At 36.9% G+C, this 27,794-nt stretch overlaps 1 long non-coding RNA gene across 1 annotated transcript; it reads right to left on the bottom strand.

Annotated features, from left to right (window-relative positions):
* Window positions 1–27,145, bottom strand: LOC138685320 (uncharacterized). The gene is made up of 4 exons (XR_011324555.1): window positions 26,941–27,145; window positions 11,536–11,646; window positions 9,581–9,673; window positions 1–510 (listed from the first exon to the last, which is right to left on the bottom strand). It is a non-coding gene; the product is annotated as an uncharacterized lncRNA (long non-coding RNA).
* Window positions 27,146–27,794: the final 649 nt, after the last annotated feature.

Genomic DNA, 27,794 nt, shown 5'->3' with positions numbered 1-27,794 from the left:
TTTCATATCAAGCAATGTGCAAATCTCTATCTCCTCTTGAAACAAACAGTTTTGTTCCAAATGTAGTTTTGAAGTACTTGTGCTTTCTTCTCTCAGGAATATAATCAGTTTGGAGAAAAAGGTTTTTAATTAGAAATCTAGAGATTCCTATTTTTTAGTGAAATATTCCATTTGTAGGGAAGAGATCATTTAAAGTTGATTTCTTAAAGAAATGTTTTTGCTCATTCCAGAGTCTGTTTTTCCATCTATCAGTTCTAGCTTAATAACTTCTGAAAAATTTATTCAGCCCTTAACAAAAGGTTTAGGAAGGGTTCCAGTTGCATGGATATTCTGTTCTGTTTCAGTATATATGAAAATTTTTAGATGGGTAGATAAGGTGAACTCTATTATTTGAGAAAAAATGTAGTTTGAGTTTAGAAGTTCTGTTTGCAATGCTGGATCATCAAAAGCAACAACAGTGTTTGATGATGCCGGAGGTAACTTTGGGTGTTGTTGGAAGGGTTAATGGAGCTGTGATGGAAAGAATCAGAGAAATTACTCTAGAATAGTTGAACGCAAAGCAAATGTGAAGTATGTGAACACACATTTTTTTTACAATCTATTTTACTTTTTTCAGCTTTCTGAAACAAAATAAAAATTTTGAAACAAAAATTTGAAATAAGCTTTCAGGTGAAAAAGTTGACTTTATATTTCCCTCTCACCTTCTTCTTCTTTTTTTGTCAAAATTCCTTTCTGGAATTAACTCATTCTAGTCATTTGAACAGAAAACAATCTGACCTTAGATGATTAGAACACCAGAACATTACACATATAAAACACTGCAAAGTGTCACCTTTAAAGATAAACTGTACTAAAAAGAGTAACAATAGGTCTCAAGTGTTAAATAGATGCATATGTTCATATGCTATAAGCATGCATACAACAGACAGATAAATGGTTTAAGAAAAATGCATTGAATCATTTTTCATGTCTATATAACTACATCTACATTATGTGGAAATTTGAACCTTTCTTATATTGTCTGGTATATATTTGTCATTGGGGGTTTTGCCAGGAGTCATGATAAAAGTTCAACAGAGTTCTCCCACTTGCTTTACTGTATCAGACCACAATGTCTTTTGCCTTCCAGGTTCCTTGAGTTCCTGAGCTCTTTCTCCCCTCAGTCAACTGCCATTCCATTACTTACGGATTTTTTTTCACCAACAGATTCCATTCAGTTTCTTCCTACTACTTCTTATCTGCTTGACTTCATCTTGTGAGGAGGCTTTCTAACACACTGAAGAGGGATAGAAACTGTGACTAACCCTCATCTCAAAGGTTTCACTTAAAGCCATCATCAATATATTTACAGAACAATGAAAAGAAAGTGAATCAGGGACTGCTGAGCATGTCTGAGAAGAGGAATTGGCAGCCAGAAGGGAGGATGAAGAGACTGTAATAAATTGTTGGGGTTTTTTTCCTAAACAAAATCCCTCTGGCAGCCCTGGATGAGAGGAATGTTCATTAATTAGCATAGAAGATGATTGCTTGCTTTGGTGAAGGGCAATTCTACACCATTCAGATAAGGTTTTGATTCCTCCCCCTAAAGCTACAGCAGGGAATTTGGATTCATCAGTCATAACTGGTGATGAAATGAAGCAGAGCCTGTTTTAATTGTTACAGAAGTGTAAATTAGAACAAGCTTTGTGGTACTTTCAAAATCTGCTGAATGTCTTTTTTTTTTATTATTTTCTGGGACACAAGGGGAGAGAGTAACTAATTAAAATTTTAAGTACCAAAGACATGGCAGCTTATCACTGAAACATTTGCAACAATATCTCAGTCACAGACTTGAAGGTGGTTCTCAGATCTTTCTGAGGCCCAGAATAGGTCTTTGCACTGTTAGAAATTTGAGACATTGAAAGTTACTTCTCCAAAGCAAGGTAAAACCAGTTTATAAAATTTATTTATTTATTCTTTGTTAAATAGTACTTATTCTCTGTTTGGATGTATGATGAAGATGGTAATCTCCAAACAAATGGATCTACTGAACTACTTTGAGTTTTCTCTAAACATTTCTTTAAACATACTTAATATATAGACATAGTCAGTTGAGCTTAGCTTACAATGTGGATTTTAATTATATGAACCTGAATCTACTATTTATACTATGCACAAAAGATTTTTTGTCTTCATTCTTGAACACATTCTGGTCTGAAAAGCTTTCTTCTCAGAATTATCTGCATGTGTCTTAAATTACTGTGGAGGAGTTGAATACACTCGGCAAGATGTAGAACTTATATCCACTGCCCATGTTTTTAGTATTGTACATATATTAAATCATGTTAGTTTAGAAGCCAGAAGATACCTCTGATAGGTTTCTGCTAATGCAAGCTTGATTCCATGCCCATGTTTTTCTTCACTGAAGCAGTAAGCCACTGAACTTTGCTTGAACTCAGATTCTCAGAACAGTGCAGTACATATTTGATGCAATCCATCCTGTTCATATTTAATTTCTATTTCTTTTCATTTTAATTTTACAAAGTTTATTATCACTTACTATCCAGCTAAGCAAGAAAGACTGACTGGCTCTGTTGTTTGGTCAGGAATCTGAACTCTATTAAGACATGTTCCAGGAAAAGCTATCTCACAAAATACTGTTCCACCTTCTAACATTTTTTCCACAAACTCTGAAAACCAAGATGGCAAAGACCTCTGAAATGGAAATTCTATATTAAGATCAATAATACATGTTTGAAATGTCATTTCAATAGCAAGATTCATGACATTAGCAAGTGTATTACACTTGAATGTATCTTCTTCATTTAAAAAATAGGATATATTTCTTAAGATCTAGTTTTCCAGAAAACTTGTTTTCAGTTCTGCAGAAATGAGAAAAAAGAGAAGTGAAATTGTTCTGATAACTAACAGCCTTATGCTGGAATTAACTGGTAAGCTCATGTTCTAGTAGGCTGTGATGAACACAACAAACTTCTTAAGCATGTTAAAATCCCATGACCTTCTTCCAAGAATTATAAGTACTTTAGCTTACTGAAATCAGGCTAAATACATTTTGCAGCTTTAATTGCATGTAATTTCTTTCTTCAGTTCCTCATCTGCTTGAGTTGTACAGTATTTTCAAATACTTGCTGTGTTTAGTTTTGGTGTTAATTTCAGTGAAATGGTCTCCAGAATAAGTTTCTCCTCAAACACACAAAATAATGTAGTCAAATGGCATCCAGGTTCATCTCAGAAACATACATAGGGCAAAAAGACCAGAATACTTGGTCATGACTTTTGATCATCATTTATGAAAGAAAATTGATTCCCATTTTCCATACGAAGGAGATACAAAGTTCAAAACCAAATATAGTCTAGGTTCTCTCAAATGGTTATAAATTATGTTAGTGGACAATCAAATAGCACAATCTGAAGAGCTAAATCCACAGAGGAAGATATTTGAAAAAATGTCCTTGTTACTTTGATTGGTGCACTGGATTGTGAGGGAAGGGAAGGGAAGGGAAGGGGAAAGAAGCTAATCTAGAGCTGGCTGCAGAGTATTAGTCTCAAAGGCAGACAGCTCTGCTGTAAGGGTACAGTCTATCTCCTAAAGTAGAGCTGAATAAGGATTTAACAAGCATTTGCAGTCATTTATAATTGTTGAAAAATTATGCTGCTTATCATATTTAGCAGGGTAAGAAGTTAGTTTTCTGCCCATGCAGGACAGAAGGCTTTAGCAGAAAAGCACTAAGCAGACAATTTGTTTCTATCCTACAAATACTGAATTGGCCTTCATGAGCCAGTTGTAATGGTGCTGAGCTCTTCTGATGAAGTTGAAAATGCAGTTGTTGTAATACATTTTTTTTATGGCTTTGTAAGCCAAATCTGAACACAGCTTTAAATAATTCTCTTCCTTTCTACTTTATTTGCATGTCTCTTAATTATACTGGAAAATAACTGGATATAAAATATCTTCAGCTTTCATATATTTTTCACTGTAATTTCAATTGAATTTGGAGTTCTGTGGGGTTTTTTATTTATTTTATTTTATTTTATTTGAGATATCTGACATATTTTGACTAATAGGAACTGCTAAGCATACTGATTACTAAACTGATCAACAGTAGAGTGTAATCCAAAATAATTAGCTGCTTAATATTGGTAGTATCTTTTTTTTTTTTTTTCAAATAAATGGAATTCACTATAGTTTTAATTCAAACAGTCCAATAGACTGCTTCTTTCCTAGATTTTGTTTCACTATTTGTACAATCTACAACGAAAACGTTAAACATTCCAAAGTATGCATGAAATTTGAGGACATGTGCAGACTTTAGGTAAATACTTTTAAATTTTTCATGGAAATAATTATTTCTAGTTCAGTTTTTTTCTGATTCAGTATAACTCATATGAAGTTTTGTAAAGGCCTTCTTAATACTGTTAGTTTTGGCCTGTAACATTAGTTGTCATGCTGATGAAATAGGAAGGGTTTTGACCTAAAGGCAAGATGTGGCAAAAATACATCACCATTTAATTGTAGTGAAGAAGGCAACACCTATAGCTGCTATAGTGTTTTCACTTAAAGAACTGTCATGTACAGCTACTACTGTTTGGGATAAATCCTAGTTGTGTTTAAAAAGAAGTATAAAACTTCCCATGACATCACCTTGTTGTGGAGTCAGGCATTCCCCCAAATATTTTGATTGCTGGCTTTTATACATAATATCAGTTATTATGATAGTGAGGGAGGTAACAGTTATCATATTTAGCACAGGTCATATAAAAGAAAAAAAACCAAAGAAAAAAAAGAAGCTATTTTCCTTTTTTTTAATTGTTGTTTGATCCCATCCTTCTGATAAACTCACCAGGTTTGACTCCTGTATTTCACCTACAGGTGAGCTGTTTTCACCAGCTACTGTTGGAGGATGGGTCTCTGTGTTCAGTTGCTCCCTAATTCTTTTGCAGTGAATGGCAAAAGAACACACTTGGTGGTACAAAGTTAATTTGGAAGACACTGGAGAACTGTCAGTTTATCTTCACCCAGAGCTGAAAAGCAACTTAAGGCAAAGGATCCACTGGTTTCTAACTATGCTGTAAGCTGTGTCAGCAATTTTCACCACAAGAATCACAATATTTTGGTGAGGATTTCATATGTGTAGATTAATATGCATTGGTAAGGTAGAGGAAGTTTGGGACAACAGCTATGTAGGAAACTGAGCTAAACTGAAGTGAAGTGACATCAGCATTTTAAACCATTGTATCATTTGATTTCCAAAGATCCTATTTTAGCTAAGGATAAGAAAATGTGAAATTTGAATAGAGGAAAACTTGTTTTTTACTTTATATGCAACCTTTTCTTTAGATGTGTCCTCTAAGGAATTAATTACTGTACAAACAATCAAGAACTTGTATTGCTTGCTCAAAACCACTTTGCTCACAGAAAGAAATTGTCCCAAAATCAATGGCAAAACTACTGAGCATGAAAAAAACAAAAGCTATCATGAAGAATAATGCTGGTGAAGTAAAGATGAGTCCTTTCATTGAAACAGGATATACTACACTCCAGCCAAAAGAAGTATGGCATTTCCCAGGAAAAGAATTTGTTGTTTTGAGCATAAAAATTAGATATGTCCTGACCACTGGGTGATACTACTTTTGCATTTCATACTTTTATTCTATGGAAATATTTCTAGCAAATTACAGTCTTTTGGAAGACAGCAGACAGTTTGAGTTGGAAAACTAATCCATAAAAATACACACAATCTGCCCATTGTCTCTGCTTTTTCTTTTGCTATTCACAGAAATTGGGAGATGCTAAGTATTTTCACAGGAGTGAAAGAATACAAGTCAGCCCTTTACCACTTACACTTAGCTCTTGAAGTATTGTCATGGAAATGAAAATCATTCCTTCTACCCAATTTTGTAGGCAATCAAACTGCATAATTCAGCATTTCTTTGTTATCATACTAATCTGATGTGAACCTATGAAATACTGTTTAGTGTCTTGTATTCATTACTTTTTGCCATACAGTATGTGCTGCAAAGATCAATGAATGAGTCATAATTGTATTCATTAGATGTAACTTTTAAATCTACTGAAAAACAATTCAGTCAAACATGGTAGAAGCTTTTTAAAATCATAATTAGTCTGAGGGGATAAAGAAATTGTTGACACTGTGTCTGAAATGAAATCAGAGATTTTTAAAAGGGTAGGTAAAATCAGCATCTGCATCCTACCATGTCTTTACTAGAGAGGAAAAAAACAATGTTTCTAATCTTTCCAAACAGTGTTCAAATTTTAGTCCACATATAAAAAATCTAGAGGGGCCTCTACAGCTTAAAACACAGATCCATAGATTTTAAGGTCAAAAAGAACTACCATGATCATCTTATCTGACCCACAAAATAACTTAAGCTATTGAACTTCACCTCTCATTCCCGCAATAGGGTAATTATTCTTTCCTGCTATGTAAGTGAATGTTATTGAGCCAAATGTGAATTGCTTTGTTTGTCCTTGGAAAGACCCTCTAGAAAAGGTGTTACTATCCTGCTATAAGCCAATTCAATTTATTAAATTCATCTGAGTTGCCTGCTTCCTCACAGTGAGATTGCTTCAGTCCTTTAGGATTCAGCCACAGAATATGAGCAAAAGCATTGCTTATATCCCCCAGGAGAAAGAAAGCCCATGTAAAGCTGGAATTCACCTGATTGTATCTATCCGATTTCTTTCAGACCAGCAGCTCAGTTTAGCAGAACCCTGAATCAGGCCTGCAATGTTAGGATTTGTCTACATCCATGTTTTGCCACAGTTCAATGATACTGGTCTAGGAAAACTACATTTTCTACTACTAGATTGCTACTTCCAGCATTTTTAGAAGTCTATAATCCCATCCATATATTACATATGTTTTCAGTCGAATATATGAATAGTTAAGCATATATTGCCCAAATGTTTTGTTGTTGTTTCTAAATAGTTTTAATGCCATAAAACTCAAATATATAGAAGAGGGGACAGGAAGCCCTTGTTATTATTACATTTTATCCTTCTGTTTTAAAAAGATGACTATTCAGGCAATTTTCCGTGAGCTTGGCAAATTTCTTCCAGAAAAAACAAGACCTCAGGTTGCTGGAACACAGTGTTTATGAAGGTTGCTGGATTTCCTCAAAGGTTGCTGAGCTGGCATGGTGAACTTGGTAATTAGGAAGGGTTTAAATTTCTTCCTACAGATTTTAAATTGAACATTCCTGGGATTACCTTTGAATGTAATAATTGAATTTCTAATGCCATCTTTTAATAAGTTGATTGTGCATGTGTATGATTTCAAGAATATGAAAGGTGTTGTTGAAGTCCATGAAAACCTTTGTGCACTTAAAATTACATTTATGCCACACTGCCTTGCAGCACCAAAACTAAACTCTAGATACTGTGGCACAGGTTAAGCAGGCAAAGGATGATACAGACATTTCACAAGCAACTGATATGACAGGACATTGTGCTTTTTTGTATAGCCCATATGTAAAACCAAGCACATCCTCTGTTCAGTACACAGATATGAGGAATTTCCTATATCTGCTCATTGGGGTGACCCTGCTATGACTTCCTAGCTGAGCTTTCTCAAACAGATCTCTCCAAAGTTGGACACTTGTGCCATTACCTAACTCAGTCCTAAGCCTAAGCAGCCAAACTCCCAGAATGCACTCAGAGCACTGATCTTTGACACTTTAATAAAAATAAACAATGTCCAATGTCCCGTAGCATGTTATTTTTCTTGATGATTACTCGATTGTATTGCAGGCAGATGGATGAGTAAATATGGTAGCTACATATTGTTATTCAAGGGCAAAATTAATGATACTAAGAAACCTGACTCATCCCGACTTATGAACCATCTGTCTCTATCCTGATTATCTATAGCCCTCTTCTTCATCCTGTAGCTGGACCAGCCAACATATTCACCCACTCAGTCCAAGGAAGAAATTCCTGAAGAGTTGGCTCACACTTGTGCTCAGCAGCTTAAACTTTCTGGTGCTGAGAGCACTAAATAATCTTTATTTGATATCTTTGTTTAGTCCATACCACCTGAGTACCACAGAATGAATGAATAGTATCATATTGTGTTTTTTTTCATTTTTAGCTATCCATGTTACCAGCAATTAATGAAAAGACTTAAAGTTATAACTATGTAACAGTGACAAATAACAAACCAGTGAACAACCTGCTGCAAAAACAAAGGACTACTACTTCTTTTGGTCATTTTTGAATATTGATAGTCAAACAGTCATTTTGCTGCATCTGGTAAATAACCTTTTTCACCCTGAATGACTATCAAACTCCAGGTATGTCAATATCAAAACATTTTGGAATTATAACTTTTGGCTGAGGAAAACTAAGTTCTCAGATTAGTGTAATTTCTCCACTTACAGTTTATCATAGCTGAAGAAACAATAAACTAATGGTCTTGTCACTAGCCTGTCAGTTTTGCCCTTTTAGCTGGTGAAGGACAAAACAAATCATGCTAGTAAATACCTTGATTATAGTGAAAGCTCAGGAAATAAAATGATTTCTGAAATCAGAGGTATTTCTTTCAGGAAATAGTATTACCATTTTTATTTTATTTATGTGATTTATACTTTTCTGTATTGCTAAAAAGTTACAAAAAAGTTATGAAACAGGTAATTTTGAATAATATGAATAAGGCAGATGGCTAATTTGACCACATCTTTTTATTTATGGATAATTCCCAGTTACAAAACCCCCTCATATATTGCTTGTAGTCAGTTATGGCAAGTACTTTCTCTTGCAGTATGAATAGTCCCAACTATTGCGTTGTACAACATCAAAAAAATGAAAGGATGCTTTATTAATCTGCAGTTAATAAAGATAAGCTTAGTCCTTCAAATGTAGTGAAAGTGAGGATGACTGCTGTTCACAAAAACTTCAATACATTGTTTTGTTTGTTTTATTTTAATTTTCTCACTTTGCTTGTGTCTAGAACAGTGATTAATATTACCAAAAATAGAATACGATCTCCTTTTGCATTTCTCACTAATACTGAGAGATGTTGTGAAACCTTCTTTGAGGGTCCAGGCTGTTTTCTAAACAAACTTTTGAGAAAGTTAGGGATATGTCCAAACCTGGGGTGTTTATCTATAGAGAGCTTCTGTTACTGGATGCACATCCATCATACACCTCTAGCTATGAAACTCAGTGAGATGGAGAACACGCTGTTGTAAATTTGCTTGTTCAAATAGCCAAAATGGGCATTACTAATCTTCTAATCTGCCTTTCAAGGGCTTCTGATAAACTGACAAGACTCTGAAACACAGACAGTTGTCTGCAGGTTAAGCTATTCCTGCAAACCTTTGCTGAATCTTTTTGAAGCAAAACCATTAAAAATACTGACAAATGGAAAGGAAAATTTTTCCTTTCTTCAGGAGTAAACTATGCAGCTAGCTAAGCATGCCTCTATTTTTGGAGTAGTGTGTGTTCTCTGGAAATACTTACAGGAGGTTTTTTTTTTTTCCTCGTAATTTAGCTAAATAAAATAAATACAAGTAAAGAAACATTAGAAAACTTCAAATGTGAATTTTCTGAAAATTTTACCTTTTTACAACAGCTAGGGAAAGCTATATGGGCAGTGGAATTCAAGTGGGTGCATGTGACAGGGTTACTTTTTTTTCCTGGTCATATCCTTTACTGTAAAGAAAAAAAGACCTTCAAGTGTAACTCATGTGATTTCTATTCATTTGTTCCTTAATATAAACTTCCTTTGTGACTTTAAGAAAGGAGTTTGATTTCTTTGTGCATCACTTCTCTCTCTGCAAATGAGCATAATAAAATTTCCTTTCCTCTAGCCATTGTCTACCTTATTTTTCCTTTCAAAGTACAAAATATTTTGAACAGAGACGCTTACCCACTTTATGAAAAGACACTTAATTTTCACTTTGAGCCCCTATTTTCTTCAACAGGAACAATAACAATAATAGTAATACAGGCTCTATTATCTTTATCAGGATTCAAAGAAGAAAAAGCTCTTTATTTAGTTTGACTGTCTCCAGAAGGATTTCTCCCTGAAATGATTTGTTTAATAAAGGTTCTGATTTTTATTTTTTTTAATAGTTTACCTCAGGGATCACACACACCCCCCGAATGGCAAACAATCTGTTGGGGTTTTCCCCTCTATTTCCTCATGTTTTAGAAAAAGCCATGATGGCTTGGGTATCTAGGGTCCCCTATGAGTGCGGCTGGAAGAGATTATTCAGCTTTTAGGATACCATTACTTGAGCAAACAATCATTGAGCCTGAAGTTTTCCATAGTGATTACTGCTCATTATAATCCCTTTTAGAGGGCTCCTCCTTTTTTAATGATTTAATTCGCTACACCATACCCCAGGCCACTGTGCTCGGCGGGAAGGGAACACCCCGCAGAGGGGGTAGCGGGCCTTTAAGGGCCCGGCACAGCAGGTCGCCCCGTCCTGTGAAGAAAACTAGGAGCAGGCACCCAGCTTGGTCCCGGGAAAGGAGCGAGGGTGTAAAGTACGTGTCTCCGGGAGAACAGGTAGGTGTTACAGCCGGCAGGGGACAGGGGGGAGGTGGGGCGGTGCCGTCTCCACCAGCCGAGAAAAGCGGCGTGGAGCGGCCGGGCCTGCCGGGCCTCCCTCCTGCCGTAGGGCCTGCCGGGCCTCCCTCCTGCCGTAGGGCCTGCCGGGCCTCCCTCCTGCCGTAGGGCCTGCCGGGCCTCCCTCCTGCCGTAGGGCCTGCCGGGCCTCCCTCCTGCCGTAGGGCCTGCCGGGCCTCCCTCCTGCCGTAGGGCCTGCCGGGCCTCCCTCCTGCCGTAGGGCCTGCCGGGCCTCCCTCCTGCCGTAGGGCCTGCCGGGCCTCCCTCCCGCCCCGGGGGCGGCCGGGGCCGGGCCGGGCCTGGCCTGGCTCGGCTCCGCTCGGCTCCTCGTGGAGCGGCGGCCTGGTGCCGCTCGGGGACGGTCCCGTGCGTGCCGGGAGTCACCGGGGCAAGGAAAAACATGCCAACTTCTAATGATCTTCGTAGTGTATTTACAAGGTTTGTTTGTGTGGTCATTATTCACCGCTAATGCCTACTGACACAGGCACTCGCTTTAACTTCTGAATGTGATTTAATGCGGTGATAAATACAAGGGCCAAGTTTTTTCACGTCTGTGTAATGTGCAAGGTTGTGCTGTGTTTCACTTGGTACACTTCATTTTACTTACTTGCAAGCTAGTTTTCTGGCCGGCTGACTGTTCATGCCCACGCTGATCTGAAGTAATTCCTGAAGCAAAGTCCTGCGGGTGTCTGTACAGAGGTTGAAATATATTTAAATTGTGGTAGAGCATTTCTTTTCCTATCTAAGTCAGTAAAGTCCTCTGGGGGAAAAAAATATCTCGATTCATGTGGCGCTGTATTTCTTCTCTATAAATGCTGTGGTTACCTACAGTTCTGGTGTGTCAGCAAGGCTATGGAATAATGACAATGCTATTCTAGTCCTAAGCAAGTACTTAATTTTTATTTATCTTTTTTTATTATTATTTTTCATTCCTCCTTACCAGTTGTGTTAAAGTGATCCACACCTTAGCTTCTCTTTCAGAGAGAAGCTCTCTCCGCTTCCACAGTGTGGGTGTACTCCTGGGCTCTTGAGAGTTTGCAGGGGCCTCCTCCTGTTTAGATAATGGAGGAGACTTGCTAACATAGCTGTTTCTCAGAGAAATGCTGAGGATGTTTTACGGCCCATGAAATATTCTCTGAACAGTCATATAATGCAGGAGGATTGTGGGTTTTGACAGATTTGATACTATGCCACTGAGGTAATGGGGAATTTTGCTATTGATTGAGGAGAGGAAGCCTTGCATTTCCACATGGAACAGAGAAGTCATGATACAACTATTCCCAAAATTTCACATATATCATGTTTAGCATAGCTGTATCATTGCCTCATTGCCCCTTAAAAAAAGGAAAAAAAAAAAAAAAAGTGTTTTTCTCATCCCAGTTCTTGCTTTAATTCTTAAATAACACCTTCCTTAAGAGCGGTACTATTTTGAAACACATATTTGACTCCATAATATACAGAAATGCCACTGAAAGGGAGTCAGTGTATAAATTACAGTTATCAGTGAGAATAACTTGTGTAATACTTATTCAAATAGACTGCAATTTATATGTGTATTAGTATTGTTTATACATCAAACAGATTTTAGCCAGATCCCAGTGTGTGGTTTAACAGAGATCCACTGAAGGCAAGGGAGTTGGCTGTATTTACATAATGTGGATATCTACTTATTTCTATGAATATCTGCCTTTATATGCTTACAATATAGCTCTTTTCCATAAAAAAACAAACAAACGAACCCCCACAACAATCCCCCCCCAAAAAAAAAACAGCAACACCACCCCCAAAAACCCCTCACCTTATCCTGAATAACAGATTTAAAAGACTATGAATCTAAATGATGCAGTTTGAGAAAGAAGAGGTGGAAAATTCTCTTTTTTTTTTGTAGTGAATTAAATTGACTTGTTGTGATACATCTTTTAGCCCGAGGCTCTTTCTTTTTTTGTCAAGCCAGACCAGTAGCATAAACATTAAAGAAGGACCATATGTATGGCTAAAATTTAAGCCACAGAGGGTCACACAAAAATGAAACAAGTGCAGCTGTTTGCACATCCTTGTAACTGAAACTTTGTTCCAATGCAGTTAAAGACATTAATTGGGGAGTTCAGTGTGGACAACTGTTTCTACTGGAGAGAGGCATATAATAATGTGCTCTTCTCTCTCTGGATCAAAAGATGCAAGAATTTCAGATTCAGTTTCCTGCCTATTAGTTTGGAAGCTGATGATGAGTAAGATCTTAAGACTATTTTTAATTACTTGCTGTTGCAAGGTTTTAAGTATTCTGTATGGAATCCAGAAGGAAGAATGGCTTAAAGTACTTGTGTAGTAACTGGAAGCAAAGAGAGGCTGTAAAAATACAAGTTTCCCTGGGGATCTGAACTATTCAGAGGGACCTGTCAGAAGAAGTATTGTGCCTGAGCTGGAATCAAAGACTGAGGGACTGTTTGCAAGCATAATGCTTACATTTCTTACTATTTTGGGTAGGATCATCCATGCCTTTCTGTGAAAAAGGCTTGAAGATCCTCCCTGGATGATTCAAAGGGGGATGATGCAGTTCTCCTAAAGGATGACAGAACATGACTTGACAAGTGGTGGAATTAATGGGAAGGAATTAAAGAAAAGAGGTCTTCACAGAGAACTGGATACTCTTCTTTCTCCTTAAGATAAAGGTCATTGCCAAGATGGAGAGAAAAAACCTTGGCAAAGCAGGAAGACATGCTTTCACAGAATAACCTTATTACTTTGTTTTGTGGTATCGCTGAGCTGATTAGTTATCCTTTGGCATGCAATATCCTGAAAGGAACAGAACAGGTGATCTGTTCTATGGACAGTTCTAACTTTACTTTCAATTTGTCTTCCCCCCTCAACACTTGCTTCTGTGTTGAGTGAGTGCCGCCAAATTCATATGAGGTTTCTCATCTTCAGAGCAATGAAATTAAGATGGCTGGGTTCGTGCCTACATACGGGGACACTTATTTATTGCCTGTTCAATGCTTAGTTTCTACAGAAAGAGTAAAAACCAAAGAGGGGAAATAGGCAACCAAAGTTCAAATCTTAATTTCCACTACCTCTCTCTATTGCAGACAGTGTCTGGGATGACCTGGTTCCCAGTTACAAGAGATGAACTTTAATAGAAAGAGTTAATAGGACAGTGTGTTCATGTAGTTCCTAAGGTTGACTCTTCAGGTCAAAACCTAGAAATAGAATGAAGGCAGGCATAGGCCATTCTTTCATTTTGGCCGTATTACGGAAGGTGGAATTTGTATTTATTTCTATGGAGATATTTGTGGCCAGTAACTTCATGGTCAATAGAGAGAAAGAAACAACTTCAGATAAGATGGTTCACTGCAGTTGTGATGCTGTTTTGTGAAAAATGATGAATATAAAGTCCTTGATTTCAGTAGAAGCAAAATCAAGTTTTTAAATGGAGGGAAAGGGGGGTGGGTGTGTGTGTAAGACCCAAGTGAACAGTTTTCTTTCAGTCAGTAATTTACATGCACAAACCCACAAAAAGAACAATGAAAATATAAAGCAAGAAACATTCCCAGTGTAATGGTATTTTTATTAAAGGAGCAAAATGAAAGGCTAAGAGTAATGCCAGTTATCAGAGAAAGGGATTAGATTCAGTGTCAAGAGTATTTGAAATGTCACCTACTTCAGTTTAAGGAAAAAAAAAACCAACACAAGCAAAAATCTTCCATCTGTTCATTGTTTTATGCACTGCTTCTTTCAAATATCAAGGTTATTGCTTTCTTTCCCCAATATTTATGGAAAATATATACAGTCCTGGCTGCAAAGCTGTAAAAATCTGAAAACATAACATAAAACATTCCTGAGTCTTCTGTATCAGGAAGATGCAATATACGTGCACACATGTGACTCCTAATCTGTTTAAGGTAGATGACATCTTTGGCACTACAGGCATGAGTAAGTGTTGTTGAAAACTACGTAAGGGCTTCTCAAGTGTAACCAGAATGGCTATAGCATATGCATTCAGTGAAGTTCAAGGAAGATGACTTTCACAACGTGTTTAATGCTGGAGAACAATGTATTTAATTCATGTGATGGAGAGTAAGACACCATTCTGTTAATGTGTAAAAATGAGAAAACTAATAATTTATGTTAATTAGTTTACATTGGTGGGAAATGAACTCAGCTGAGAGAAAAACAGGACCATGGCATCCAAGCTGTTGTAACAGTACTCAGAAGACAGATATGAAGGAAATGCAGTAGCTGAAACTTGAATGGGGAGTTGTGGTCCAGGGTGCTGGACTTTCTTTTTGCCACTGTTATTTTCTTCTTAGAATTTTTTAGTGTTAAATTAAAAAATAAAATAGTTTTCCTGGAAAAGTATCCTATCAGTAATTTGTGGCATTTAGTAAAATGTCAATTTAAAATAATACTGTTTGAAAAGAAGTTGGAACTGGATGCCAATAAGTATGTGATCATCATACTTATTTTCCCCCCAAATATGCAGTATGAATCAAGCAAGATGCAATAAGAATTTACCCCAATTTAAGAGGTTTATTTTAAATCTTCCCTGAACTTAATTTGGTAGTTCTTGATAAGCCAAGTGAACCCTCCTAAATCAGATGACTGGTTAGATAGCATCTGCAAAACCCAGAGCTAGTCCAGGTATGCCAGGCCAATGGGCCCATCTGGACCTTAGCCAAGCCTGTCAGATCTCCCTACCAGTTCTCTCCACAGCCTTAGCCCAATGGCATCTTTTAATGAGGATGTAAAACACTGTTCTGTAAAAAGCTCAGCCAGGTCCCATCTTCAGACCCCCCATGTAGCTATCTCATCAGCTTATTCTGAAAAGAATCCTGACACTGGCAAAGCCCTGGCTATGTCACTGAAATTAGCCCAGTGTTGTCTTCCAGACAAGGAAAATCTTCTGAGCAGAAGCATTATCTATAACTTGGTCATTTCTTACTGTCCTTTCCTGAGTCAAATTTGAATCGTATTTCCCCTCCAGCTTCACATTTCGTCTTACATAATGTTTCTTCCTAGTCCTACCTCTATTCCTTACTAAGTGGCTACCGTGAATACAAAACCTTAGTACAGGCCACTTTGCGTGACCTAGCCTCGGCATTAAATCACCAGCTATCCTGAACTCTGATTGCAACCCTAAATCTACCCAAATAATTTCTGCTGGTTCCAGATGAAACTTAACAAAGTATAAACTGTGAACCAAGCCAGTGGTATAACAAAACCCTGGCCTAGGTTTAGAATTATATTTCCATTAGAAAAGGGGCAGACTTATGGCTAGAACGGGGTTTCATAACCACTGGTCTTGGGAGTATTAAAAAAAAAATAATAAAAAAATAGTAGTGTTCTTTCTTGCTTACTTAACTTTGTCATTTTCTCAACTGCTAATGCTGTATTTTTATTGCTGTTCTCTTTTTTTTTTTTCTTAAAATTTACTGTGTTTTATCTACATACTTATTTTCCCTACTGAATAACTGCTATTTCATACTGTAGGAAGCTCCAAGTCTATAAAGGCCACATTCTATGCCAGTTTGAGAGGGAAAGAGCAAAAAATAATTCCTCCTGGTAATTTTATCATTAGTTTAGTTCTGATGTATACATTTCATTCTCATTTTTATACAGGTTTATTCAGTCTTCACCTTTATCTTATTCAGGTATCAGAAGACTCTGCCAACAGTTTGAGAATTTACTTAGTGCAAGACTTCTTGGCATTATATGTCATGCAGGATCCTGAATTAATGGTGGTGGCATACTTCAAAACTAACTAGAAACATTTTTGTTGTAAGAAAAGCTGGCCTGTAGTGCTGTATGTGCTGCCTTCCCTGACACATTGTGTCAAAAAAACTCAAGATTTAAAAAAAAACAAAACAAAAACCAAGGAAAAAAAACCAAGCCCCAACAACAAACAACCCTTCTCCCAAACTTTTTGATTCCTATTTAAATGAAGATACTTCTACACCAAACTGACAATTTTATTTTCCTTCTTTGAGTCAGGCAGTCCAAAGGCCCAGACACATCACATGTGATGTGAACTTTAATTACTAGTGGATAGTCAGAGGAGATAAGTAGTGATTTGACATTGTTTATATATTTTTTTATTGGGTGCAATTAGTTAAGAAAAAGAAATTAAAGTGAAGCACTGCTTTAAGGTTGTTGTCCATTGTGCATTTCACAAATGGCAGGAGATATTTTGAAGGTTTGGGTGAATGTGTCAGACTTCTTGGATTCTAATGAAAACTCTTATCCAAACTGTAAAATAATAAAGTCTTACAGAATTGTTTGAGAAATATGCTGAGTGTGTGCTCATCCTTAAATGACTGGTGCTGGCTGCCATGTAAGACCAAAAACCTGAGAGGAAATAAAGATTTCAGACATACGAACACTCTCTTTTTTTCAACACAAGGAAAGACTCTGGATTTGTGAAGGTATTTAGAACAGTTTAATAAACTCAATGGAAGCAAGATTTCGTGAGCAGTAAATCCTACTCTCAATGGCTGTTTCGTTCCACTATGTTCATTGGCTTTCTACAAAATTTATGTTGCTTATTAAGATGTTTGAGTACCACCTTATTCTCCTACCAATACTCAGCTTTACAAACAAGGGTATTCATGTATAAATGATAATGTTATTCACTGTTTAGATACTGAAGGAATATAAAAAATGTCATATGTTTTATGTACTCAATAATACACAGGTAATAACTACTAACAGACTATCTAACTAAATTTTAAATTTTTACATGTCAAACTGAAATACGTATAAAGGCGCATAAACATTTTTACTAAGCAGCTTTGAGTAAACAGTAAATTGGTTTTAAAAAGTAATTTGATTAACAATGTTAACAACAAAAATCTACACTAAAGTTTCCCCTTTACCTTATGTCTGTAAAAGGTAGTACATAACTATTGAAAATGATGTAAAGAAAAGGTTAAGGCTGCAAAAAATTGATACGCTGTGGGTTTGATCCCTTTCACAGTGTGTTTTTCTGTGTGTGTGCTCTTGGTTGCTCTTACTCTCAGAAATGTGTTAACCCTTGGTGACCTCTTATTTGTCCAGTACTTACTGGAACATAATGGTGATAATCTCTCTCTTCTACTTAGCGCATTACCGTTTTCTTTGGAAATTTCTTCTAACTTTTAAATAGAGAAAGAGTTGAATATTAACTCTCCATAGTTTATATTTACTATCCTCCTCCTTCATGATCTTGGACAGTCTGCGTAAATCCAGGAAGCAATTTTCTGTATGACTAAAGTGTTTCTTAACTGTCTGCTGTGAAGTTTCTTTCTGTGCAGTATCTGGTGTTACTAAAGAAAAGGTATGAATCAAAGCTGACTGCTTTTCTACAGCGGCACTGCAATTCTTATACTGTGTGCTGAAGGGTAAAAGTTTGGATCACAGAGGATCTGTGAAGCATTATGTCTCAGTCCCTATGCAGTTCCCCATTGAATATGTCCCCGAATTAGGGTCAAAGGTGCCTCAAACAACTTGCCTGATGAGTCAACTCAAGGGACAAGGAACATGGCTTAGATTCTGAAAAAGGCTGTCAAATGCAAAATGTTCTTAAAGGAAACAGTTGTGCTCAAAGAATTGTCCTTTGTTTCACTCATAAGTTTCCAAGGGGGTCCTAACAGATACTGACTTACTAAATTAACTTGTAAAATGTTATGGGGCCAAGAACAGAAGAGCAATATTTCAGATGTTTTCTGCACTGTGTAATTAAATGCATAGATAATGGTTTTAAGTAGCTATAATGAAGATCAGTGGGGCAGACTCTCTTACGACATTTTTTGTGTAATGGACAGATGTGCAGAAGACTCCACTCCCTCTAAAAACTAAAAGTGAAAGCCCTGATGGAAATTTTACAAGGAAAGACTTTCTTGCTGCATTTTTCTTCTTCAAGTTGAAACTTAGGAGTGTGTACTGTGGAGTAGGTAACAGAGGAGGACTCAAACAGCCCACACAGTGTGGTGGTATTATTCTGATGGTAAGAGAGCATGTATGCTGCAGGTGCACCCTGCTGTGGCTGCGTCAGCCTAAAGTAAGCTCAGCACTATATAATACATAATGAACTGGAGCACAATAGTGCAACTCTGTTACCAAGAGTACTAGTACAGTTTAGGATGGTTGCTGGGGGAACAGCAACAAAGTTTCTTAACTTCATACAGATTACCTATATACTTTCAGTCTGCTGTGGTTAAATCTGTGGTAATCTGTAACATCTGAAAGCAGACATGCTTTGCACTTCCTTTAGAAAGCAGTGAAATGGGTTTCTGGGACCATTAATACTTGCCCCTTTGTCTCCTTTGCAACTAGCTATTCTTACTTGTGTTATTTTGTGTTCCCTCCCTTCACCTGTACTTAAAAAAAAAAAAAATCAATGAAAAGCAGAGTCTTTTACTTCCTTAACTGGATTATTTGTTTCATTGAAAGTTTGGCATATCAGGCAGAAAGTATTTAGGAGTTAATTAATGACTCTGCAATCCATACACATCTTGTGTTTGTTCTATTTGGGGTCTTATCATGGGACTAAGTCTAATGCTAATAAATTAATACTTGTTAGTATTCTCACTGCTGCCTGTGTATGCAAAATATGATATCCCATTGCACTCAGCAGAGAGCTCTGATTTTGTAAATTCTTTAATGCTGTGCTAGCTTTGATGAAGAAGGGTAAATCAAACTGACAGTTATACTCAGCAAAAGTTTAGTACCATTTGTAAACCAAGTATTTTATTAGTGTCTTTTTTTTCCTCTTTCCTTTATTCTTTCCTCCTATTTGACTCAACTGGTCATTCCTCAGCAAAGATGAACATTTCTACCCAGAAGTTAATGGCATTGGAAGTCTGCTGTGGTGGCTTTGGGTTTAATAATTTGAAAGATACCTCAGGCACATATTATTGTAAAAGCAAGCAGAAAGAAGCCAGTGTGAAGAGATGGAAAAATAAAGTTGAAAAATCTCTGAGATGACATGTTTTCTCATCATTGCTACCAGTACTGTGCTGTCTGTCAACTGGAGAAATCTCAAAGCCTTGGCAGTAGCACTAATTTAATCCAGTGGTAATTTATGTGCCACTCAAGAAGGGGTCTTTTTTTAACATGAAGAAATTACTCTGATTATATAATTGAATGGCAGAATTCATTACTGGGAAATGCCACCTGTGGAGAAAGATTTGCTCTAAATCCATTTCTACTGTGGAGTAGCAGATTAGTGCAGCATAAGTCACTCAAGAAGCCATCATGGAAATTATAAATGGAATAGACCCAATAAGCTATGTAATCCATCCCCATCAGAGTATGATTGTTCCTTATAATGTATTTTGTATTGCCAATGCAATTTGAAATTGCTCACATGATGAGTATTTAGCTGCTTTTATAGGAAATAAATGAAATGACGCTATACCGATCGCAGGTGCTGACTGTGCTGCTAGAAAAGTATTATTAACACTAGCATTAGCTGGTATTTCTTTAGCATAGTGAAGTGCAAGATAAGTTTCAAATATTCTGTATAATGCATTCTGAACCGAAAGGACAAAGAAATATTCACTTCTGAATCTTTTCAGGCTAAGTCCACACTTTGAATTGTCCGATCTAGAGGTGAAGAAGCATCTATGTCTACCTAAAATGATAATGCACTCTGACTAGAGAAACCAGATACTTGAATTCTGCCTATCCCTCCCTTATTTACCCAAGTCACCCAAAATTCTGGCTAATAGTCATCCCTAGGTGAAATTAGTCAGAGATTGTTTACACAACAATCTGGTGGTTAGAGCACTCGCCTAAACAGTGTAGGGCAATGAATTTTTCTCAAGTTAAGAATTATTCTTCACATCCCCAAAACAAAGAAAAATAAGCCAGTTACCAAAACATACAGTGTCTTAGGTAAGGGTATTTTCTGTACCATTTTGTTGAAAAAGAATCCCTCCTACTAGAAATGTAGGAGTCATGGGACAGGAAAGAGAGGTGGCAAATAGGAATCTGTTTCTGTCCTGCTTGCTTGTATACACACTGGTGAGGGACAAGAACCGGTCATCTAGATCCTTGTCTCTAGGATTTTTGCATCTTTCAAACTTTTTAGTACGCAAGGACAGATATGGTTAAATGCCTGAGGAAATGTCATGGTAAATAGAGAATTCCATGAATTTAGATGCCTATGGAGTTACAACTCTGGACTAGTAGATAAGTTAGGTAGTTATCTCTCACTAAGATGGGTAGCAGCTGCCTAAACCATAACTTAGGTCCAATTTGGTTGAATAGGATCTCACCTAAAATGTGCAGAGAACATGTCTACTTAAAACAAATATATTTACTCCTTTGTTGCCTGGTGTACTTATCTGGGGAAAAAAAAAGCTCTCTCTGTAAAATTCAATGTATCGATATTTTCAAGCAGTTCAGAGACCCTGAAAAATGTTAAAATATTAATACGCATACAGTCTTCAGTCTCCTTCTCTTAGGTTTTTAAGATGTATCAGTGGTTCAAGATTCCAGTAATTATGCCCAAATAAAAAGTAGTAGTACTACTGTGGGGCCAACAAAGGGGAGGAGAAAAGAGTAGCAGTTTAGCGTGTCAAGCATTGCAGACATGGATTTGGTTTTTTTCTTTAAAAAAGGAGACAATTCTGGAGCATATATTGCCTTCTCCAGGAGTATACAATGGCAAGATAGAGTAGGAATTTTGACTGTAAAAATTAAAAATAAAATGATTGGACAGAAATTCCTCTATCCCTAGGCTAGAGTTTGTAGTCAGTGTGCATGCTATGGGTCTTGTGACTTGCTGTAGTTTCTACCTTTTTTTTAATATAATATAAGCCTTCATAAAAAAGAAAGGGTATTCAAATGTGGGTTTCTAAATGTGTAATTTATAAGTGGTGGTTGTTGTCTGATAGCTTGCTTGGGAATGTTCAAACAAACTCTTTCTTCACCACCATCATTTAAAGAAAAAAGCAAACCCAAAAATAACAAAAATATTCCATAAACTATATTTCTAGCTCACACACGTAAAAAAATACTTCTCCAAATGAGAATATTTTGCATTATGTCTTTTAAATCTACAAACTGAAATGTCATCTTGCAGGGTAGCATAAGCTACCCTTTTCTGTATCAATAAAAATAAAATAAACCTATCTCACTGTAAAGCAAGTGTTTGTTCTGAAAATGAAATGGTAAAACAGTTCCTGTTACTTCTTACAAGGACTGCCATAAACACCTTACTGGACCAGACTGATAATCTAGTGTAGCATCTTGCCGCTAATTGAGCATGTCTGTGTTAAGATTTTAATTCTGATCAGGAGAGCATTTTTAAATCGATCTACTGACTCTCCTTTGGTTCACACCACGATCTCAAAGAACTCCCACAGGATTCCTTAAAGTGAAACTAAACTAGAAGATGGATTCAGGAAGGGCATCTAATGCGTGCCAACCACTAATGTGCATTCACTCCTTTGAGGCTAGACTAAAGGTGGTACACAGTAAAATCTTGGGAATATGTATCATGCAGATATTGGGTCCTCAGCACTGGTTGTTTTACTTTAGCATGACCCACCAGAAGCAGACTGAAAATGTTAGATGTAGCCAGTGGTCAATATCCTGTTCTAAAAATTAGCTATCAAGAAACAAGGCATATATAGAAGAACTCTCTCCTAGATGTGCTTTGAATTCATAGGCTTCTCACAAATTTGTGAGTGCGCTATGGCTGATTAGGCTCATGATAGTGTTTGTGATGCTCTCTTAAGTCTATTATGAGATTATGATTAGCATGATCCTCTCTCTTAAGAGGGAAAATGGTTATCTCCACTTATTTTTCCCTTCCTCCCCACTAAAATGATTTGCAAAAAAAGATGTATCTTAGAGTGTAATTACTGTATTCCTAAAACAGTATGAACTGTTAGTCTAGCAATCATTTGATCTTTTCATCCTGAGGAATTTAAATATAAAAGTGCTGCCAGGGACTTGGGGGGGAAAGACCCCATTCTAGAGGCAGCCATTCTTTCACTCTTTATAATGCTTACTCCCTGCCTCATCCGTGATACCTTAATACTTCTACTTTACAGTTATACTGCATAGCTTCATATAGCTTTGAAGTGCTGAAAGTATTTCTGCAAGATACACTATTCACAGGCAAGTACTACACCGATTGCTTTGAGAGAGCATCTGAGATGCAGAAAGCTTTGCAACTTGGTTAAATACACTGAGAAAGGTCATGACTCTGGGTTGATAGGCAGACTATGGCATGTGTAGAAAAATTGCAAATCTGCCATTCCTGTTTTTTATCTAATCCACCAAGTAATTACAGCCCTTCTGAAGGACTGAAGCTGCTTTGAGCAAACTCATGATCATCCTTGTGATTGAGGGAGGACCACTGCTCATGCTGTCAGATCAGTCTTGACCTAGTCAATATGATTAGTTGGCAAGAAGAAGTGCTAAACAGTGGCTGTGAGCTTAAGGTGATTTACATATTTGCCAACAGGTCGTGGAAAACATTCTGCATGCATTCAGAAATACGGAATATGGAGTGCAGGTTAAGACTTGACTGTCTTCTCAAGAATTAAGATGGTAACAGTAGGATGGTCTGAACCAATATTGCTTCTGTTTAGATTTACACTTTTGTCTATCGTTCTGGACTGAGCAAAATAATCTTTATTAGTATGTAGTACCTTTGCTAAAAATAATGATAGGGAAAAACATTATTTAAGTGGCATTTTGTGAATATTTTCAGTTAGGAAAAAAAGCAAAAAAAAAAAAAGGAGATTTAGAAATGTTGTTTTGACAGTTTTTAAATTAAGCATTTCAACTTTTTTTACACAGCTGTACCTTCTATTTCAAGTGTGACCAAAATTAAAAAGGAGGCTAAAGAAAGCATTAACTAACCTGGCATTAAACAAAACACTTCATTTTCAGTTGAGCAAAATGCTTCATTCCACCTGAAACTTTTTTCATTTGGAATAACATAAAGCTTCTGTGATAGAGCTGAAATCTTTGTTTGTTAGGTGGTTTTTTTTCACTTTGTATAAACCCCTGATTATTTCAGTTCAGCACAAAATGAGTTGGTTGTTTGGTCCCCAGTATTCTTTAACCAGACTGCAAAACCCATTAAGAGGCCAATGGTATAAGTCATTATTTGTTAACCTTTAACATGTTTCATGGAAGTAGTTATCTTAAGTCATGTTGCTTGTCTCACTCAGGATTGAGCAAAAATGTGATATATTGTACTTCTGTAGTGCTTTTCCCCAAGTCCCATAACTCTTAAGTCACTAATCATTCAAACCCTGCTGTTAGATAAATACCATCTGCACATTTTACAGATTGCAAAACTGAGGCAGAAGGAAGCAGAGACTATAGTCTTGGGGAGATCAGTTTCTATCTTATCTTTGCATAGTGTGAGTATTCCCCTTAATTTCTGCAGTTTCCCACTGCACATGAAAAAAAGTGTATGAGTCTAAAGTTACAAACTAGCATGAAGCAAAGATAGTAACAGAGGTCAGGTCTCATCAGTCTTGTTGCTTTTAAATACTAGACCAAACTGGAAAATAAACTTTATTTTAAAGTATGTCACAGTGGACAGCTTGATGGTATGAGTCATGAATAAAAGTCAGGGTCACTATGGTTATCTGTTGAGAGCCTGAAGAAAAAAGTCTTGTCAGACAGCTGTATTTTGAATAAATTTATTTATATTATGAGGTATACAGCCTCAAAACTTGAGAAAAACTCAGTCATGGAAGCAAATAGTAATGAGATCCAATACCGAAAAAAGCTGGCAACTTCAAAGGCAATTAGCTTGTCTATCTCTTTCACCTAGAGTTGCAAGAACAATGCAGCTGTCACTCATAGAATGGGTTATAGTGATACTGGTTTTCAAAACTCACTTTACTTTTTTTAATAGTCATAAAATTTTAAAAGTGAAGGAGAGGGAACAAAGATAATTCAGCTGAATAACTCTGCTGAACTATTTAATAATTTTGTTCTTTTGTTTCTGTTAAAAATGGAGGGCTTTATAGTGGAAAAAACAGCTTCATTTTACTCATAAATTTTTATTTATTTGTTTTTGGAAGCCACGTGGAGACTATGAAGTCCAAATACTGCCTCCGGCCTCCTGGCAATTTTTTTACTACTAGAAAAATACTATTCTTTATTTTTGTTGTGTCTGTGGTAAAACTTCATATTGCTACTCATGACTGCATATGATGATTTCATTTGGATCACTTGAGCTATCAGGAATCATTGGTGTAATCTATACTGTCAGAGAAGTGGAAAAATCTATGTATTTAATTATGACCAGGTGCTTCAACTCTTTAAAGTAGTGCAAAATAATGGGCCAAAAATCAACTTCTCTGCCAAATGACACCCCCCCGACATTACCTGAAAACCTTTTCATCATCTGTGAAGAAAGTCACTGGCCTGTCTCAAAAGCATTGTTAATTAGTCTAGAAAAATGCTGGACTCCCACCCAAGACAGGTGGGTTGTTAGTATTAGGGGCATTGGCAATTCCCCAAAGAAACCAGACTCTTGGAGTGCTCCTGGTTCCTAGAATGTGTTGCTCAATGCAGCGGTGTGCAGCAGGGGTACCTGGATTAGGCTCTCTCAGAGGCAGTATGGCCACTAATGAGATGCTGGTCCTCTGGCAATAAGCACTTAAAAGGAATGCTTGCAGCTTTAGGTAGCTTCACAGTGTAAAAATGGTGCCTTTAAAAGAATGGTATTCAAGTAGAATACACACGCACGCACACACACACAAAAATATATAGCCGGGTGGGTGTGTATATATATAAATACAAAAATCATTAGTGCAAAGAGGGCTCCCCTGGCAAATTTTTCTAGTGTTGCATTAGTCTGATAGGACTGTCTTCCTGTAGTAAGCAGCACTATGTAAAATCATTATTTTTAAAAAGTGTAACTCCATTTCAAATGTTTCAGACACTTCCTAGACTTGAAAAACCTTGGTCTTGTTGAACAGATGTGATACCAGCTCCTGATGCTGGAATCTAGCCATGGCTCTGTGTTCCCTACATTACCTAAAGGGGACAGTGGGGATGAAAGACTGACAGAGACAAGCTGGAAGGAAGCTTATCATAAGCTGAAAAGACTGGCAAACTTCTGAGAGAATTTGTTCCCTTGCATTTCTGAATTTAAACAAATGGAGTTAGCAGTTTTAATGACACTTTGACTTACTATCATTGGATCTTGTTTTATTTTGCTTAGGGTTTCTTATTATGCATGTTCTGGTAAAAATAAATGAAGAAATTATCAAGTGTCTGAGGATTCCTTGTGGAATCTTGACTTCCATTTGTTTAAAAATATGTTGCTGAAATAGCACCCAGATGCTGAAGTTTAAACTCTAGAAATTACTCATCAAAGTTGCCTGTGTTGCACCTTCGAGCATAATAATGGAATAGTTAGAGCGATGCTGAGAGCAGTGAGACAGAATCCAGGCCTGGAAGGGACAGTTACCTTGTAGAGATGATCTGAACACAGAGGGTAGCCCTTTAGTGGTTTTGATGGAGCTACTTGCATGCTGAGATTAGAATAAAAGATAAAGCAGAACAAGAGTGTTCACAGGCTCTAATGGAAAGCTTGCCTGTTTGATCTAGTTCCAAACCACTATCTACCACTCACCCTGAATACTGCTTCTCCCAGCAACTGTCAACAAAAGCAGCACTTCCAAATATGACATCACGTTCTCAATTCAAAAGTCTTATTTTTAGTTACTTAATTTGATGTTAATGGAGATAACAGGAGTTCTCCCTGCCTAGCAGATGCCATTGCAAAAAACCCCAAATGCAAAAAACCTGCCTAAACCAACAAAAAAAACACCAAAAAGGAGAGATCAGTTAACATATAAAAGGTTGCTCCACCCCATCCCCATCCTGCATGTGTTTATTCTTTCCCCATTGTTTCTTAAGTACCAGTTTTCTAGCTCCTTGGAAAAGATTTCCTCTTGAGAAGTAGATTAAAAAATACCCTTTAAGGAAACTATAATATTTTTTGTTTATATTTTAAATTTATAAATAGCTATGTACAAAAATGTCTGTTGAAATGACAATAATTAATAACTGTGACTCAGATGGCTATTCTTGTACTTGTACTGTTGTACATCAGGACAATTTATATAACTAGAATGATTTTCTAATTATTTTAATTCTGGAGCAGGTTCTTTGTTTCAGTATTGTCTCCTGTATAAGCTTCCCCACTTCTAATGCAATCAACTGTTCACTCTCATATTTGTCAAGGTCTGCTTGGAGACTGGTGTAGTTCTTAAATGTTTTCACTTCTTGGTATTAATCTGTATTAAGTTATAAGGTTGCTTTTGGACTCTCTGGGAGTGTTCCCCAGATCAAAATGAAAGGATGCCGGGCTGTCACTTACCTAGGTCTGCTGGGGGCTGCATGGTTTGTCCAGTAGCAGATGCCAGACATGGACAGATACTGGAAAAAGACCAGCAGCCAGTAGTGTTCTGAGAGTGCTCTTTGGTCAAGATTATTCCAACTGGCAGATTTGGGATCATCCAGGAGCAGTTCCCTTCATTTTCCCCTAGTACCTGCTTCCCTTTTCTCCCAGTCATGTTGACAAGTGCCTTTTCATCCACCACCTTCAAAATATGTCATGGCTCAGTTGCTTAAGCTATGTAAGCCTATCTCACTTAATCAGTTCCTTGACATTGAAAGGTCCTCAGTTACCCAGTCTCTCCTGGTTTCTGATTTTGGCCTGAAACTATTTCAAGTTCTGAGGGAAAATATACTTTAATCCAACTTTGGCCTACGTTTATTGTAAAATTTACCTAACAAATACAGCTTGTCAGAGTTAGGTGATCTAATACTACCTCCCAGCTATAAACTGCATGAAATCTCACTTGGTTGCTCTAATGCACAGGAAAAACCACAATCAGTCCTGGAAAGACCAGGCATTTCCTTAATTAAAGTATTTGTTAATTAGAGCATTTTTCCCTTGATCAGAGAGAGAAGGCTAGACTTTTATCACCAGAGTATCAGCAATTAGAGAACCTGTCATTCCCTGGATCTTACTTTCCAGTTACACAGTTCTGTTCTTTCAAAGTCTTATCTCAGAACACAAACAAGACATAATTGGAGGCAGAGAGACAGAGTGCCTTCAATCAAAGGAGATGTAGTGTGGCAACAAAATAAAATAACACCTTCCAAACTACTTCAAAAGTACACAGGAAATATTCTGGGAGACCTTTGCTCTTCTCTTGATTGATATAA

The sequence above is a fragment of the Haliaeetus albicilla genome, chromosome 5, assembly GCF_947461875.1.
Source record: "Haliaeetus albicilla chromosome 5, bHalAlb1.1, whole genome shotgun sequence".
Lineage (NCBI taxonomy): Eukaryota > Metazoa > Chordata > Aves > Accipitriformes > Accipitridae > Haliaeetus > Haliaeetus albicilla.
This window is presented reverse-complemented; position numbering and strand designations above follow the sequence as displayed.